The sequence below is a fragment of the Centroberyx gerrardi genome, chromosome 8 (genome assembly GCF_048128805.1).
Source record: "Centroberyx gerrardi isolate f3 chromosome 8, fCenGer3.hap1.cur.20231027, whole genome shotgun sequence".
Taxonomy (NCBI): domain Eukaryota; kingdom Metazoa; phylum Chordata; class Actinopteri; order Beryciformes; family Berycidae; genus Centroberyx; species Centroberyx gerrardi.
In genome coordinates, this window is record NC_136004.1 from 30577133 (window position 1) to 30593417 (window position 16285).

Genomic DNA, 16285 nt, shown 5'->3' on the forward strand with positions numbered 1-16285 from the left:
GTTTGTTGAGGTTATTGATTATACTTCTGAGGACTGAGGATGAGCAGAGATTCACTTGTTTGTCAGCCAGTATTGCTTAGTTTATGTGAGCGGTGACCGTCCTGATCCAAAGTGTCAGTTTGTCAAAGCAGGGTAATTTTCTTGTTCATTCTTGTCCAACATTACCCCTCAATCCCTGGCTAAAGCGCCTTTTTAGTCATTGCTGTGTTTTCCACCCCATCGAACCAAAATTGACGTACAAATAGAGCTTTTTCCTTTCAAAAACTGTGTGATTGCACCACACTGAATCACTCAGATATCTCAATCATTCATCTCTGCATCACTTGCATCACTTCCCATCAGCCTGGTAATGCAGAACAGGTGTTACAAACCTCCCTGTGATCCAGGGTGTTTTGCCTGACTACATACTAGTAAGGTACAAGCCAGTATATAAAGTCAACATTTTCATCATTGTGTACATTGTACACCAGTAAATACCTAAAGATAATATAGAATATAGATCCTCATCAAAAAAACTCCTTTATTGATCCCCATGAGTAGTTTTCCTGTCTTGCTTTATTTTACGATCAGAAAAAATTCAATAAGGGAGGGTAAAACCACCACCCTCCTTTTTGAAAACATGATTGAACAGACGGCAACATGCAGGAGGAGGCCAAGTTCAACATCAACACAAACAAGCACAAAATTTCATATTATGGCACAGTAAAAATTCATATTAAAACTCTGGAAACTGTCTTGAACAGATAGAAAGATATTTAGGCCTCGATTTCCCAAAACCATGCAGGAAGCAGTTTTGCACGACTACAGACGTCGTCTCAACTTTCATTTTGACGCTTTATTTACGCGGGTTTTCAGCGTTGGTGCAGGCCGTCGTATCAACATTTATTCAACGTCAAACGGAACATCCTCTCCACCTCAGCCCGTCTCCAACTCTTCACAAAGTTGAGGATATTTTTCATTTTTTGCCATTCATTTTTTTTTTGTCTTCTCCAGCTATCACTGGGGCGCAGGCGGAAGCCTGTTGGCCCTCAAAGCCCTCGTCGCTAATCTCCGGCGACGTCGCGCCGACTCCCCTCGCTGTCGCCGGTCTGCGCTCTGGAAACCTGAGCAGGAGAAGGCGGCGGGAGAGCAAAGTTGATGGGGACTTGGCGGTCGGCTGGCGACGAGGGCGAAGCTCGCTACTGAAAATGGCAGCTGTCAGGAGATGTGACGCTGAGGGGAGCGGGCGAGGGCCGCCCCCCCCCTCCCCGCCCCGTCTGAGCACTTTGTCACATGCGTTAGATATTCCTGGTCGTCAGAGTAAATGCGGGCCGGCAAGCTTGTCAAGTTGAGTGAGGAGGTATGTCCGTGCGTGAACTCAAGTGTGACTGCTTAGGTAAATCCATTAAAGGAGCGAGAGCAGGGGGGATTTCTTCATTTCTTCATTGATTCAGCCCAGCCAATGAAAATATCACATCACAAATAACATCAGAGCAGGGGCGTAGTGCACCCAAATTCACACAAACATCCACAATGCAAATCAGTGGAGAATGTTGACGTTAACTTAGAGGCTGCAGGCTCTGCAAAAGTTCCCGCTATTTCGACAACTCATTTGAGGAAGGAACTAAAAGAAAGGAGGAAGGGGGGAAGGATTACTGAGGTACGAACCTGTGACACTATCTGAATCATCATCATTAAATATCCCAAATGGAAAACTACATCTTACATTTCTAGCTACTGATATGTAAGAATCATTGTTTTTTGATATGTAAGAACCATTGTTTACTGTACAAATGTAAACAAATGATAAGATGACTTATGATCTCTACTTGTCTTTCATAATGTAGCCCATGTCAAAATGGTCCTAATTTTTGATTTTATAGTATTTTTTTGTGAAACTTTGTGAATATGTTTTGGATGTATATTGTGTTTTAGTGGGACCCCAGGAAGAGTAGCTGACAGCTAATGGGGATCCTTATCAATAAACAATAGACAATAAACATTTCTAGCTCAACATCAGTGCAAGCAACCAATAGTAGGAGGGTCAGAGTCACATTACACTGACAATAGATTTCATAAAATATCCCTGTGGCACCACAGTCATGTTAAAAATGAAAGAGAACGAAAGAAATGAGAGCTGAGAAGGGAAGCAGAGAAATGTTTTTTTTTTGAATAAAAGCAAAGCCAACAGATGCCAGAACCGAAGTGTGTGGTCACTGAAAGGTTTCGCAGGATCAAAAGGCCCACTGGTGGAGTTACATCCATACTTCATATGATTCTTACATACAGTATACGAACATAAATGTTTAATGCCACCGCTCATATGCTGTGTCGGTAACGAGCACCTGGTCCCTCGCGCGGTCTTGTGAGGTCAAAACCTCTCCTGAGCCGCGAGAAAACAACAATGTGCCGGCAAGTTTTCTTGCAGTGCTGGAAAAGTGCAAAGACTCCCATGACAGGCTGGAGAAAACATCGGCAAGATGAACTGTAAACACGGCGATTGTTCTTTGCGATCTAGCTCCGAGCGCCTTGGGCAGTTTGAACCGGTGCTGGTGGAGCGGGGCAGGCGAGGCGCGGGGAGGCGAGGCGAGGCGAGGCGCGGGGAGGTGAGGCGCGGCGAGGCGAGGGGAGAGGGTTGTGGGTTGGATTGGAGGTGACGAGGTTGAACGGATTATTTGCCGCCGACTTAAGCGACAGCAAGGCCAGTAGAGTTCCTTCTTTAAAAGTGTGTTTCCCCTCAAGGGACAGGGCGCAGTGGAACAGTCATTAAGCTGTGGAGGGAAGGCCCCCGACCAATCAGAGCCTGTCAGTGTTCAGCAGCGCCGCAGTCTGACATGTGAAGCAACAGCTATTTGAAAAGGGCTTCCGCTCCGGTTTCACATCAGCGGCTGCACTCTTGCTGTTCGTTCTCTTTGTCTTTCTTTGTCTCACTCACTGTTTCAATGACTCTTATTCACTCAATCAGTCACACGCACGCGCACGCACACACACACGCACACACACACAAACTTGTATTGCTATATTTCTGAGGTAACCCTAACCCTAAGCATAGCTGTCCATTGACTGTCTTCATTTCCTAACCCTTAGGCCCTCACCAACACCTGCCTAACATTTACCCTCAACCCAACCATAGTTATAACTTTAAGCCTAAACTTTAAATAAGGTTTTTATGGCTTTATAGCGTAAAATGACCATGACATATCTGTGAGGGGTTGATAGGGTTGTTGGGTTGGGTTCGATACCAAAGACTCAGCAATTACTTGGCCAGGTGCTGAGATTTCTGTCTTTCAAAACTTACTTTGCATTTCAAGACACTCAAGACATTTTAGTTTTAGACATTTTAGGCTAAAAAGCAAATGACAAAGCATTTTTTATTATTCCAGTATTTACCATGGTTCACTAGACGTTTCTGTTGGATCTCTGCTCTAATTAGCTAGCTTACTCCTCAATATTGTGAAAATGTGACATTATTGTTTGTGTCAATACAGGCCAGAGACTTGCGTAGGAGAAAAGTTCTATCAATGTTGTTGCAGCTCCTACTGGTCGCTGATAGATGTTGATAAAAGTCATAGATTACTTAATGCCCCTTTAACCCTTTCTCCTGTGTCCTCATTCCACTGACTTATACACATTGCCTTCACTTCCTCATGGTTTGATGTACTGAAGCCCAAGAACACACACTAACACACACACACACACACACCATCATATGCACAGCTTTCTATACGCTCACTACATTAGTAATCCACTCTAGGTGTGCTGTATGTGACACAGCACCAGACAATGTGCTGGAGGGCATGTGAGGAGTGTCGACACATACATGCATTTCTGTGCGACCTCCTCCTCTTCTTGCACTAATATTCTCTGTATCTTAAAGTAAAAACAAGCTTTCTTCCTCTTTCCTCATCTTCTATTTCATTTCCCAACACTTCTCTGTCATATATCATCATTTTAGGGCCACAGGAATATTTTTATCAAGGCACCGTGGCTGTGACCCTTGCACTGTAATATCAAGGAATTTAAGCTTATTATACTGTTGGACTCACTGTAACTCGACCTGGATAAGAGTATCAGCTAAATGCCTAAAATGCTAATGTGACTTATAATATATATAACATATAATAACTTTATTTGTATAGCACTTTTCTAAAAACAATGTTTACAAAGCGCTTTACATACAATACAACCCAAAGAAACTGTGATGTAAAAGTACCACAATTAAATAAAAGTTGAATAAAAAAGAATAAATAAAAAATAGAAGAGATACACCAAGAAACAAACAGAGATACACCTGCATCATGATTCTGTTTTTTTAGATGATGCCTATACTTTGCCTTTAACTTTCCCCAAAATTGCCCAAAGCCATTTTTATTGACTGTCTTGTACCTGGAAGTTTACAAGTTCGATCCCTGCAGCAGAGAGTGTGTGTGTGTGTCAATCCACAGTCACGCATCCTGTTGAAACACTCTGAACCCCCCACCTGCACACTCACAGTAAGTCACTGGATAAGAGTGTCAGCTAAATGCCCCCCAAAAAATGTGGTACAAGAAATACTGATATCTTGACACGCACCTTGAGACTCCATGATTCTTCTCTGGCAGAGAGGCGAAATAAACATTGGTATTTGTTTATATATAAAGCCCTTGTTGGAAAGCTGCCACCTTACATTTCAATGATGCTGGATTGGAACTTTGGACCCTATCAAACTCGCTCAAATGACTTGCTTATGCTTAAGGTCCCCCGAGCACGGTCTAAATTTGGTAAGTCAGCCTTTTATTTTAGTGCCCCTATTTCTTGGAATGATCTTCAACACACGCTAAAAATCAATACTCTACTAACCTATGGACAATTTAAAACCATGATCACAAACCTCCCTGCCGCAATGTGTAACTGTTTTAATTGATTTTCTTTATTCTCATCTGTGTCTTGTCCTATTTATTTTTAACTTTTATCTTGTCTGTAACTCGACATCATTGTAAATGAGGGCAACCTCAATGGTTCTTCGAGTTTAAATAAAGGTTTGAATGAATGAATGAATGAATGATTGGCAAGGCGGTCTCATGTTAGAAAGAACGTCTTGTACCTGTAAGTTCCCAGGTTCGACCCCTGCAACAGTCAGTGTGTGTCAACCAACAGTCGTGCGTTTCGAAACATCCTTGAGCAACACTTTAAACCCCCCACCTGCACACTCACAGTAAGTCACTGCACTGCTAAACGCCCCCCAAAAAATGCGGCACATGTAATGAAATACTGATATCTTGACGCGCACCTTGAGACTCCACGATCGGCAAGGTGTTCTCACGTTCATGTTCACACGACCCCTGCAACAGTCAGTGTGTGTCAACCAACAGTCGTGCGTTTCGAAACATCCTTGAGCAACACTCTGAACTCCCTGCCTGCTCTCTCGTTGTAAGTCACTGCAGAAGAGTGTCAGCTAAATGCTCCCGAAATGTACTAAACGTAACGAGATGATGAAAGTAATTTCCCGCTTTGACACCCGACCTGAGACCGGCATGTTCAAGTGTTTTTCAGCGTGACTTTTCCACAGATGACTTGATGTTTACACGGGCCGGCCTGGAAGACAGAGTGGGAGTGAGAGTTTCATCAGATTGGGAAAAAAAAAAAACCCACTGCTGACACTCAGCTCCAGCACTCTGGACAGGGAGGTGAGCAAACAATCACCAGGAGCAGGTGCCTTTTGATGGACGAAGCTGCCAGCGCGAAGGCTGCGTGTCAGACGAGTAAATAAAACAGAGAAACAAGGAGGAGGATGGAGGGGGGGAGAGGGGGGGAGTGTGAGAGAGAGAGAGAGAGAGAGAGAAGAAACGACACAGATTCAAACTGATGCTTGTTGCATCAGGAGTTGCTGTCTCCTGATGCGTGTTTTCACAGTGTCTGAACTGAGAGAGGAAGCAGGTATTCGCTGTTTGTCAGTTTTTTGGGGGAAGCAGTTTTGAAACCAAGGCGCACTCGGCAATATCCTGCATGGATTCATTTACAAAGTAGTGACACCCACGCTCCCTGCACACACACACACACACACACACACACACACACACACACACACCACCCACTGACCTCATTCACAGATTGCACAAAGAGACAAATACATTTCTGTTTTTACAGTGGTAGTAGAAGTCTCCCTTAAAGTCATGATGAAATCAAACATGGCTTTTTCCCCTTGTTAGCTTAATTTTCCATGTCAAAATATACTCCTATTAAACAATAAAGGCCAAGAAATGTACAAAATTTTTGCTTTTACAGTGGCAGTCACTGTAGAAGTCTCCCTTAAAGTCACAATGAAATGAAACATGGCTGTTTCACCATTCATTTTCCATGTCACAATATACAGATATTTAACAATAAAGGCCAAAAAATTTAAAAAATTTTCATTTTTTTGTATTTTTACATCAAAATCCCATTCCTTTTACTTCCTGGAAAACAGCATGACTTAGTGGCGTGGCAGTAGGCGCACATAATAATTCAAACCAATAATACCATCACAGATTTTTCAACCACTGGCCTTTCTAATGTTAATACTGCAGATAGTTCTTTCTTGAATGATGAACACACTAGAGCCAAATTAGTATATTGCAGCACAAAACTTCCAGTATCTCTCAACCAACGAGTTTAAGTTTAATAAGGACAAGCCTTAGTTTTGATGGCTGAAAACAAAGAACAACCTGTTTTTTCCCCCAAGCAGCTCTTGGGGAAAAAATGCAGTTGCAGCCAAAGAGTAAAGATAGTGCAGCGAGCATTCAGTCAAAAAGTGGGAAATATGCGGCGGCACGTCCACAGCTAACAGCGACAGGAACAACGGGTATTTCTTTTGGTATTGTATGACCTTGAAATGCGCTGATGTGTTTGGCCTGGACTGACCACAAATTCCACAAAGTTTTCAGAGGAGTTATGGACTTTGGAAGAGCCTTGTGGAAATCTACTGTCCTACTCCTCTGCTGTCATGAGCCCAGGCTGGTCGGGGAAATAGTTCATGTCAAGTATATATGTGTTTGCTTCTGTCACAAGAGTCAATGTCAAATCAGTATTTTGAATTTTCCGCTTGCTTTTTTGTGTGGAAAAATATTCATATCACACCTAGTTAACCCTTGTGGGCAGAATTTTAGCCCCAGTGTGGGAAAAGAGGAAGTACAGTGATGAAAGATGTGTTTGTGTATGCATGAAATCAACTCTGTGGAAGTGAGATGAGTAACATTCACATGAACTGTAACAGGAAGAGCAAACAGTAACAATGAACTGCACTTAACCCGGATTCATTCCCTCCCTCCCTCCTTCCTTCCTTCCTTCCTTCCTTCCTTCCTTCCTTCTTTCCTTCCAGCCCAGACAGAAGGAGGGATGATGAAGACAGACGAGGAAGGTCGGCCGTCGCTCCATATTGTCACTGATGGAGTCTTGATTTCATCTGACTCAGAATCAAAGACGTGGAAAAAAAAAGGCCACAAGTTGTCATCACTAACTATGTTGGGCTTAAATTGAAGAGTTTAATTTCAAAATGACGCGTCCTCCAATTTAAAAATGTGACTTCCAGTCTGACAAAATGATTGTCGGCATGAAAGTAAAACTCACCGTGGATAATTTCATTTATTTTATTTATTTATTGGACGTGGACAGTGCACATTAAATGCTTTGTAGGTTGTGTTTACCAAGTTTATTTATCAACATTATTTATAGATTTTATTCCACATTTTAGCTCCTTGGTGTATTGTTTGTTTGTATGTTGTTGGATGTTATTGTGTTTCTCTGTGTACAACAAGCTGCTCGTAACTAATTGCCCCAAGTGGGATTAATAAAGTTGTTTTGAATTTGAATTAATAAAAATTTCTGTGCAGTAAATATGCCAGCGGTAGCAAAAAAGGCTAGTTTTCTTGTTCCAGATCATTCAAGATTATTATATTTATTAGTTACTTAACAGTACAAAGTAGTAACATTTTAGATGACATAATCAGATTTATTTTGTTTAAATATTGAGGCATATAAGGTAACTGACTGAATTGAGTAATAAGGTAACTTTTTTTTCCAAAATGGATTCATAGCATTTTCGAATGAAATCCTTCAATTTTTCTCGATATTTCAGCTAGTAATGTATCTCAGAGTTTCTCTACCACTGAACAGGTGTGGTGGGTCACTCTGCCTTAAAGAGCTGCTGACACTAAAATAATGTCATTAGTTGGGTTTCAGTGGAGAGTTTTAGTGTCTCATGATGCTCTAAATACTGTTTCAGAGGCTTTTCCACCCTGAGAAGAATAGCATTATAGGAAAAACACAGAATCCTGGACATTTTTGACACGGAAATTGTCAAATTGGCACAAAATATCGTCTATTAACAGCTTCATCATTCATTCTTGGCCTTCAAAAACCCGTCTCACTTGACCCTAATTTCAACCCACGTCTAACCAAGTCATTTCCCAGACTCATAAAGAGTTAAAAGCCTTGCATTGCCGCACTCCGGCCTGTCGCCTCGTCTCCACGGCGAACAGTGACGACTGAACTTTCGGAAACCGCTGCATATTCCCGCTTTGACGTTAATCGGTTCGGCCTCATGTTTCCCTAAATTAAGCCATACACCCTTACACGGGCTTTCATATCCTCCCATGATACTCCGAAATCCTTGACGTCTCAACAGTGCTGCGAGAGAAGTTAAAAAGATCCTCTGAAATGACTTCATCACCTGTTTTCCCCTCATCCGCCCCTCCCCGGCGCCCCGTCCGAGAGCGTATTAATCCCGACTTCCCTCTAATCCAATTAAACATGGGAGCAGAGGTGCTGTCACTGCCAAACATGTTTCTGCAGGAGCGAACTGAAAAAAAGCCTCAAGACACATTAAGGCAAAGAAGATCCTTAATTTGTTAATCACTGAACTCTGCTGTCACTGATAGGGGGAACGAACATGTCTTCATACGCCGGCCCCTGATATGAGTGGTGAGTCATGCGTGAAACACAAAGGGGGAATCAAGAACAATTACCGGGAGACGGCGAGAGGATCAAACGTGGATTCATTTCATTATCTGGACGATGCCTCGCTGCCTGTCCTTCTCTAAATGGAACCGTCTGCCTCTGAGGACGATGTGGCCAGTTAGACGAAGGCCCATCATGCAGGGATGAAGTGGAGGCTAAACCCACCTAACGTCCATTTTTTATCTGCAGAAATAAGTTTAGCCATTTTTTTTAGAAGTTTGCCCATTTTTTTAGGCTGACATACATCTTTATGAGGTGAATCTGTAGTATGCAGCATAGTAAGTAGCATCAAATTGTAAGTGTAAGTGTATGAGTAGAGATAGGGTTTTTTAAGGGGAATAAAGCATAAATCAAAGCTGCACTAGGCAAGATTTTTAGGTAAAAATACAGATCCTTTGGGCATCCTGGTGGCTCAGTTTGGCTAATACCATGGCACATACCGTCTACCCATGATGCCGTGGGTCCAAATCCGGCCTGGGACCTTTGTCACATGTCTAACCCTGTAGATTCGCCCTATTTGCCCAAATTAAATATGGTATGACCACTTCTGCCACGGGAAATGACAAATGGAAACTTCAGAGTGAAATCCAATCTGTCTCCTGAACAACAGCAGCAGAGAAAGCTGGACTCACCAACATTAAATCTTTTCCTCTCTCATCTCTTTGGTTTCCTTTGGTATAAAGCATCACAGTCCGGCCGGGTCGGTAAACAGTTTACTGACGTCACACCACAGGATTTCTGGATATTGAAGTTCAAATTCAGTCACAACAGTCACATCTTTTTCTCCATTTACAGCATAGCTTGAACAAATTACCACCACACCAATTAGACATTTTCTTTGCTTTGTTAGGGAGAAAGAGCTGACAACATTACAACCTTGTGTTTGTAATCACTCTTCCAACATGGTGGTAACTCTTCAGTGACAGCCTGACAGGCCTCTATTTTATGACAAAATACAGTGGGTTTCAAGTACAATCCAGCCCCCGACTCGACTTGCAGTAGTGATGTAAGAGAGAGAATGAGGAAGTCCCAGCGAGCTGAGGAGTCTGAACTTGTATTTTGTTCAGTGATGAGAAACAGATAGTTGCCCTGCAAAGCATCGCAAAGGAACATACTGTACCATGTGGTCACTGTGTGTATAATTACCATGCACCAGGTAGGAGCTGTCTAACCCCCCTATACACACACACACACACACACACACATGCACACACACACACACGCTTGCCTTTTGTACGTTTTGACACATGGCCTCAAGTCATGATTGATAGATGCTGTTTACTTCTGGGCAAGGCACTCAATTTCAACTTAAGATGCCATTAGTGACAAACAATGCTTTCTCAAAGGAGGAAAAACAAGCTAAAATAACAGTTATTAAGGTAATTATGAGTTATAGATGCTATTAGGGCCCGATGAATCTTTGTTATTGTGACTAATATTTCTTTGGTTGGTTTTCTTGAGGCGCCTTGATTTTCTGACGCCTCTCCAATTATCGATAACGAGGTTTTTCTCCTGATGAAACAGCGGCATCGTAAATATTCTGCAGTTCTGAACTTCAAGGACCTTCAGAGGACGAAGCTGGAGGGGACAGACAGTCTTCTGGCTGCAGGACTGTGGTTCAGACCCATTTTGCTAAAGAACATTATTCATGTGTACTCATGTCACTTTTATAGAGGCTTCGCAGTTGCATCACAAATCCGACCGCAACCAACGGTGCTGTAATGGAGTGGAGAATTGGCTCTGCACAAATAATACCTAAATATAACAAGTAAGAAAAAGACAGATACCTGAAAAACATAAAAAGTTTAAGCTTAAGATGACACAGCAAACTGTCTTGTCTTTCGTCTCGAGTCAGCTCAGTTAACCTGAACAAACTGTTGGTTTTTAGATTTGTTTGCTAGCTAAATAGCCAGCAAGCTAATTTAGCAAAGTAACCTATTGTTAACATTAGCCACTAGCCACTAGCTTCTATTAGATATGTTAGCTAGTGTGCAAATCAGATGTGTTTACAACATTACGATGATAGTTAGCTAATCAGACACTATGGTTAGTTAGGTCATTAACTAAAAACAAAATTTATCAGCGACAAAATAATCACTTATCAGTCAAAAACAGCACAGAATTTAACCATGTCTATTCAGTTCTGTTGAGACGGCCAAGTTGTACATTTAGAAACGCAATCAGCTGTTCACAGAGCTGAGGACCTCCAATATGGCCGCCAGAGACTGCGTTACGTCACCTGACAGCACTCAGTCGGCAAATTATACTTTTTATATATTTTGGAAAGTCATGTAATTTTCCATCATGGCCACAGGAGGAAATGAGGCTTATTCTGCTGGTGTTGTCACTGTATGTCGCCCAAGTGAAGCGTGTCCTCCAACATGGTGGCACGTCCCTGATAATCATTAGTAACCACCCTCCAAACATCTCTATTAATGCAGCTCTGTAATTAGAAGTTGTAGTAGCAGGTATAGGGACTTATCTGAAGTCTTTGTGGTGTTTGATGAGGTGATTTACTTTGTTGTTGTTCCACCTATTTTCCACCATGTTGTGTTTAATTTTTGTTGAAGGTGAACTGCCTTTTTAAACCTCTTCTTTTTTATCTTGCCTGCACAAATGAGTCATTTATCTTGTCTTTGTATTTCAGACATTGTCTTTTATGATTGTGTTTTTCACGTAGTCTCTGTGTTTTATCACTGTGCAGTCAGACCTCAGTTTCTCTTAAGATACCTGCATGAGGAAGTAATAAATTAAGCAGCGAGGTCAAAGGGCAAATAAAACTACTTTGCTTTGATTGATTTGGTCTATTTCTAGCTTCCGTCTCTACACTCTAAAAATTAAAGGGCTTTGGGAACCTCCTAAAGGATTCACTGACCTCCAACATATGGGGGTCTTCAGAGAACCGTTTTGGGATATATTGGCTCCGCTTGGATTTTAGAAAGACTCCTGATCATCGCCAACTTTTTAGAGTGTATTGCCAGTAGAATGGTTGCTAGACTTCTTTCTTGACTGTTGGAAATATTTGTTTGCACTTGCACCTTTGCAGTTTGTCATGGGCTCCTCTGCTGATGAGCTTCAACACCTCACCGCATCCATAAATTAGTGTTGTTGTTTTAACTGTCACATTTGATTTCTTCTCTAGCTTAAAAAACACAGCCCATGACAAATCGATGCACTACAACTATTTTCTCAAGCCACTGGATTTCCATACACACATATACATCCCCAACACACTGGGAAGTACAAGCTTGTTGTTTGTTTGTTTTGTTTGTTTTATGGCACCCTGCTCAGGATACACCGAGTTAGGTAGCATATACTGAAACCAAACGGCGTGCAAGAGAATTAACATTCTAATTAAAATCTAATTAGACTTTGATTTGCCAGATAATTATACTCGTGTGTTCCTGTTCTCTGGACTATTCAGATTTGATGAGGTGTGTTAGCGGTAATTGCCTTGTTGATATGGCGTTGTGTGACGGGACACTTTTCACAAAGAGACAAAACAAAAGAAAATGGATTTAGTTGCTTTGCACGCTCCATGGTTGAGTGGAGGCTGTGTGGAGCAGGACAGGGGTTCATAACCTTTCTGGGGTGATGTGTGTGTGGTGCTATTTAAGAAAGGGGAAAAGAACGAGCTTAAGGCAGTTAGGATTTGACCAATATGGGTTTTTGAAGGCCAATACTGATACTCATATTTTGTGTGGAAGCTGCCTATTTTGTGCCAATATTCAATATTTTTTTAAATATTCAATTTTCATTCCAAAAAAAATACCAGTAGTCTGAGTTTGAAGAAGCACAAAATTTAATTAAATATAAAAAAAATCATATTAAAACAATCTGGAAACTCTTGAACTGATATCAAAAAGATATTTAGGTCCTAATTTCTCAAAACGATGCAGATAGCAGCTATGGCAAAAAAAAGTATGATGTCGTCTCAACTTTTATTTAGGTGCCATATTTCCATGGATTTCAGTGTTGGTGCAGGCCGTCTGTAAAACCAGTAAACAAACAAACATATCTAAATGAATGACAACACAAATGACAACGAATAACTAAAAACACCTTTTAACTCCACCTTCGTTCAACACGACACTTTGCAGCAGATACAGGTAAAAGCTCAAATCGCTTCTCAGCGCAGCACTGCAGCAGCTGTGAGGCATTCTCACCGTGAGCGCCTGTCGGTGTTTCACCTAATTCCGTAGCCTGGAGCCTCATCCTCAGCCAACAACACATACTTTGTTCAAACAAGAGACGCGAGCGAGCAGATAAGACCACAACCGAGAACTTGGAATTTCCTCGCTGCCGTGGAAAAAGCCGGGGGGGAGGAAAGGTATCACCGGCTTTTATTGTCACCTGGAGTTAGGAAACGAAGCAATTACTCATCTTGAGTCAACAGACACAAATGTGCGAGCATTTGCATCATCCTTCTCGGTATTCCCTCAAAGACTTCTGGTTTTTGGAATGCTACTTTGCCACATGTTCATGCTGCATTCAATTAAGTGGTGCTGTGTAGCTCAATGGGAAGAGCAAAGTATGAACGCTGCCAGGTTCGGGGATTTGATTCATACTGAGAGCGAGAGCCGCCCATGCTGGAGATGGAGGCTCTCATGGTGCTGCGAGGTGGAAAATGTTATTTTATGTTGAAGGAAAAATCCAGCCTCATATACTCTTACACTGTTGGACATCATCAATCTGTGATGTTCAGTGCATTCCAGGAGTTATCGTGTGAGGAAGTGTTGTAATTTACGGAAGCCCATTGAGGACATATATTCATTTTATTTACGCTGTGTTCTTGTGATAACTAGTTAATTTGCTTTGTTTTCTCGAGTTATCAAGTTATTTATCTCATTATCTCACACATTTTGGTTTCTCAAGATTTCTCATGAACAAAATATTCAACTCCAATGTCATTTATGTACATTATAAACAGAAAACAGTCAACTCTGTCATTTATATAGGCCTACATACACTCACCGGCCACTTCATTAGGTACATCTGTTCAACTGCTTGTTAACACAAATATCTAATCAGCCAATCACGTGGCAGCAACTCAATGCATTTAGGCATGTAGACATGGTCAAGACGATCTGCTGAAGTTCAAACCAAGCATCAGAACGGGGAAGAAAGGTGATTTAAGTGACTTTGAACGTGGCATGGTTGTTGGTGCCAGACGGGCTGGTTTGAGTAATTCAGAAACTGCTGATCTACTGGGATTTTCACACACAACCATCTCCAGGGTTTACAGAGAACGGTCCGAAAAAGAGAAAATATCCAGTGAGCAGCAGTTCTCTGGGCGAAAATGCCTTGTTGATGGCAGAGGTCAGAGGAGAATGGCCAGACTGGTTCGAGCTGATAGGAAGGCAACAGTAACTCAGATAACCTCTTTACAACTGTGGTGAGCAGAAAAGCATCCCAGAATGCAACACGTCGAACCTGGAGGCGGATGTCACTCTGGTAGCCGGTTGACACTGAGCTGAAAGCTGATACCTACCCAGTATTAGTAAGGTGTGCCTAATGAAGTGGCCGGTGAGTGTATATACATGCTCATATACCCATATAAACAGACATACAGTATATTTTTTTTATTTTTTTTTATTTAACCTTTATTTAACCAGGTGAGTCCCACTGAGATTACAAGATCTCTTTTTCGATGGAGCCCTGGCCAAGATAGCAGCAATACAGATTTTCAAACAACATACAAGCAAGGATTAAAAGCACATAAAACAAAACATACAGTAGCAACTCACAGAGTCATATGCCTAAAAGACAGACAGGAGGAAACGGGTCTAGCTAAGGAAGCAATTACAAATTCCAATTGAATTTGCCTCCAAAACCGTCACTACATTTTTGAATGCCCTAATCGGGATCTGCTCATCTAGCTGCAAATCTGTCTGCAAGTGGTTCCAGGCTGCAGGGGCGGAGAACATAAAGGCCCGTTTGCCAAATTCAGTGCGAACCTTAGGGATGGACAGTAAGAGGGTGTCATTTGAGCGCAAACAATAATTACTAGTTTTGAGTGAGATATACCCACAAAAGTAAGAGGGGAGCAGACCAAGGATGGACTTATAAATAAATATGTACCAATGAGTAAGTCTGCGCAAGGCCAATGAAGGCCACTGAACTCTGGCATATAGAGTGCAATGGTGAGTGAGAGCTTTGCAGCCTGTGACAAACCTCAGAGCGCTGTGGTACACAGTATCCAGCCAATGCAAGCATTGGGCAGAGGCGTGCATGTACAACAGATCACCATAGTCAAGCAAGGGAAGGAACGTAGCCTCATATATACAGTATATTGTATATAAATACTTGCTAGCCAAGTAGTTGGTGAACACTGGGCCGTTTCTGCGGTCTCAGCCGAGCCTCTTATGTGACTCAAAACACAACACGTCTTGTGGCCGCACTGTGATTCTGCATAACTGTTTTCTAACGCTGTGAAAGTGTTTCAGGGTGGAGTTTTTCTCTGAGTGTGTCATTGTAGTGGAACAGGCCAAGGTTATCCACAGCTTGACACGAAAGTCCTAGCTTCAGTTTATTTACACATGCAACTGATAAAAGCTGAGAAAGAAGGAATGAAGAAATACAAGCTGAGTGGGTGAGACAAAGAGAGCCAAAGGGGCTTATAAAACCACAAAAGAGGAACAAATACAAGATAATAGACAGAGTCTGAATGATAAACACTGTTAAATAACTTGTAATTTCCAAGCAAATACTGAAAAAGACTTTTAGACCGTAACTGCAGCAGGATATTTTCTTATTACTGTCACATGCCTGCATTTCAGAGGAAGACATTCACAGTTCATGTACAATATTAACTCTTTTACATTTATATTTCAATTCAAAAGCCTAAGACTCTGTACTCATGCAGCATATTGTGACATCTTTCTCTGAAGCGTGTTTGATTTCAAAGCTTCACACACACATGGCCTCAACATCTGCAGCGTCTTCCTGCTCTTTTTTTGGCCAACAGACTTTTCCGTTTCCCTTGCTAAAAGTCACTGTATTGGGAAAAGAGTTTTGGATGTGCGATGCTCTTTTGCCACATGTTCATACTCTATTAAATTAAGTGTGTCGTTGCAGTAGCGCAGGCCAAGGTGAGATCCACGGTTGGACACGTGCCTCATCAACAGTTCTCAACCTGGGAGTCATGAGGTGATTTTTTTGGGCTTGCAAGATGATTTATGGGAATGTGAGATAATATATTCCTAAAGCCTGTTGGTGAACATCAGTCTCTGTGCTTCTTCCAAACATTAATCAAGTCAAGTGGCCGGAAAGGGAAAATCAAAATCATCTTTTGGTGTCAAAGGTCCCCATCCTGTGTGTTTAACCCTGCAGC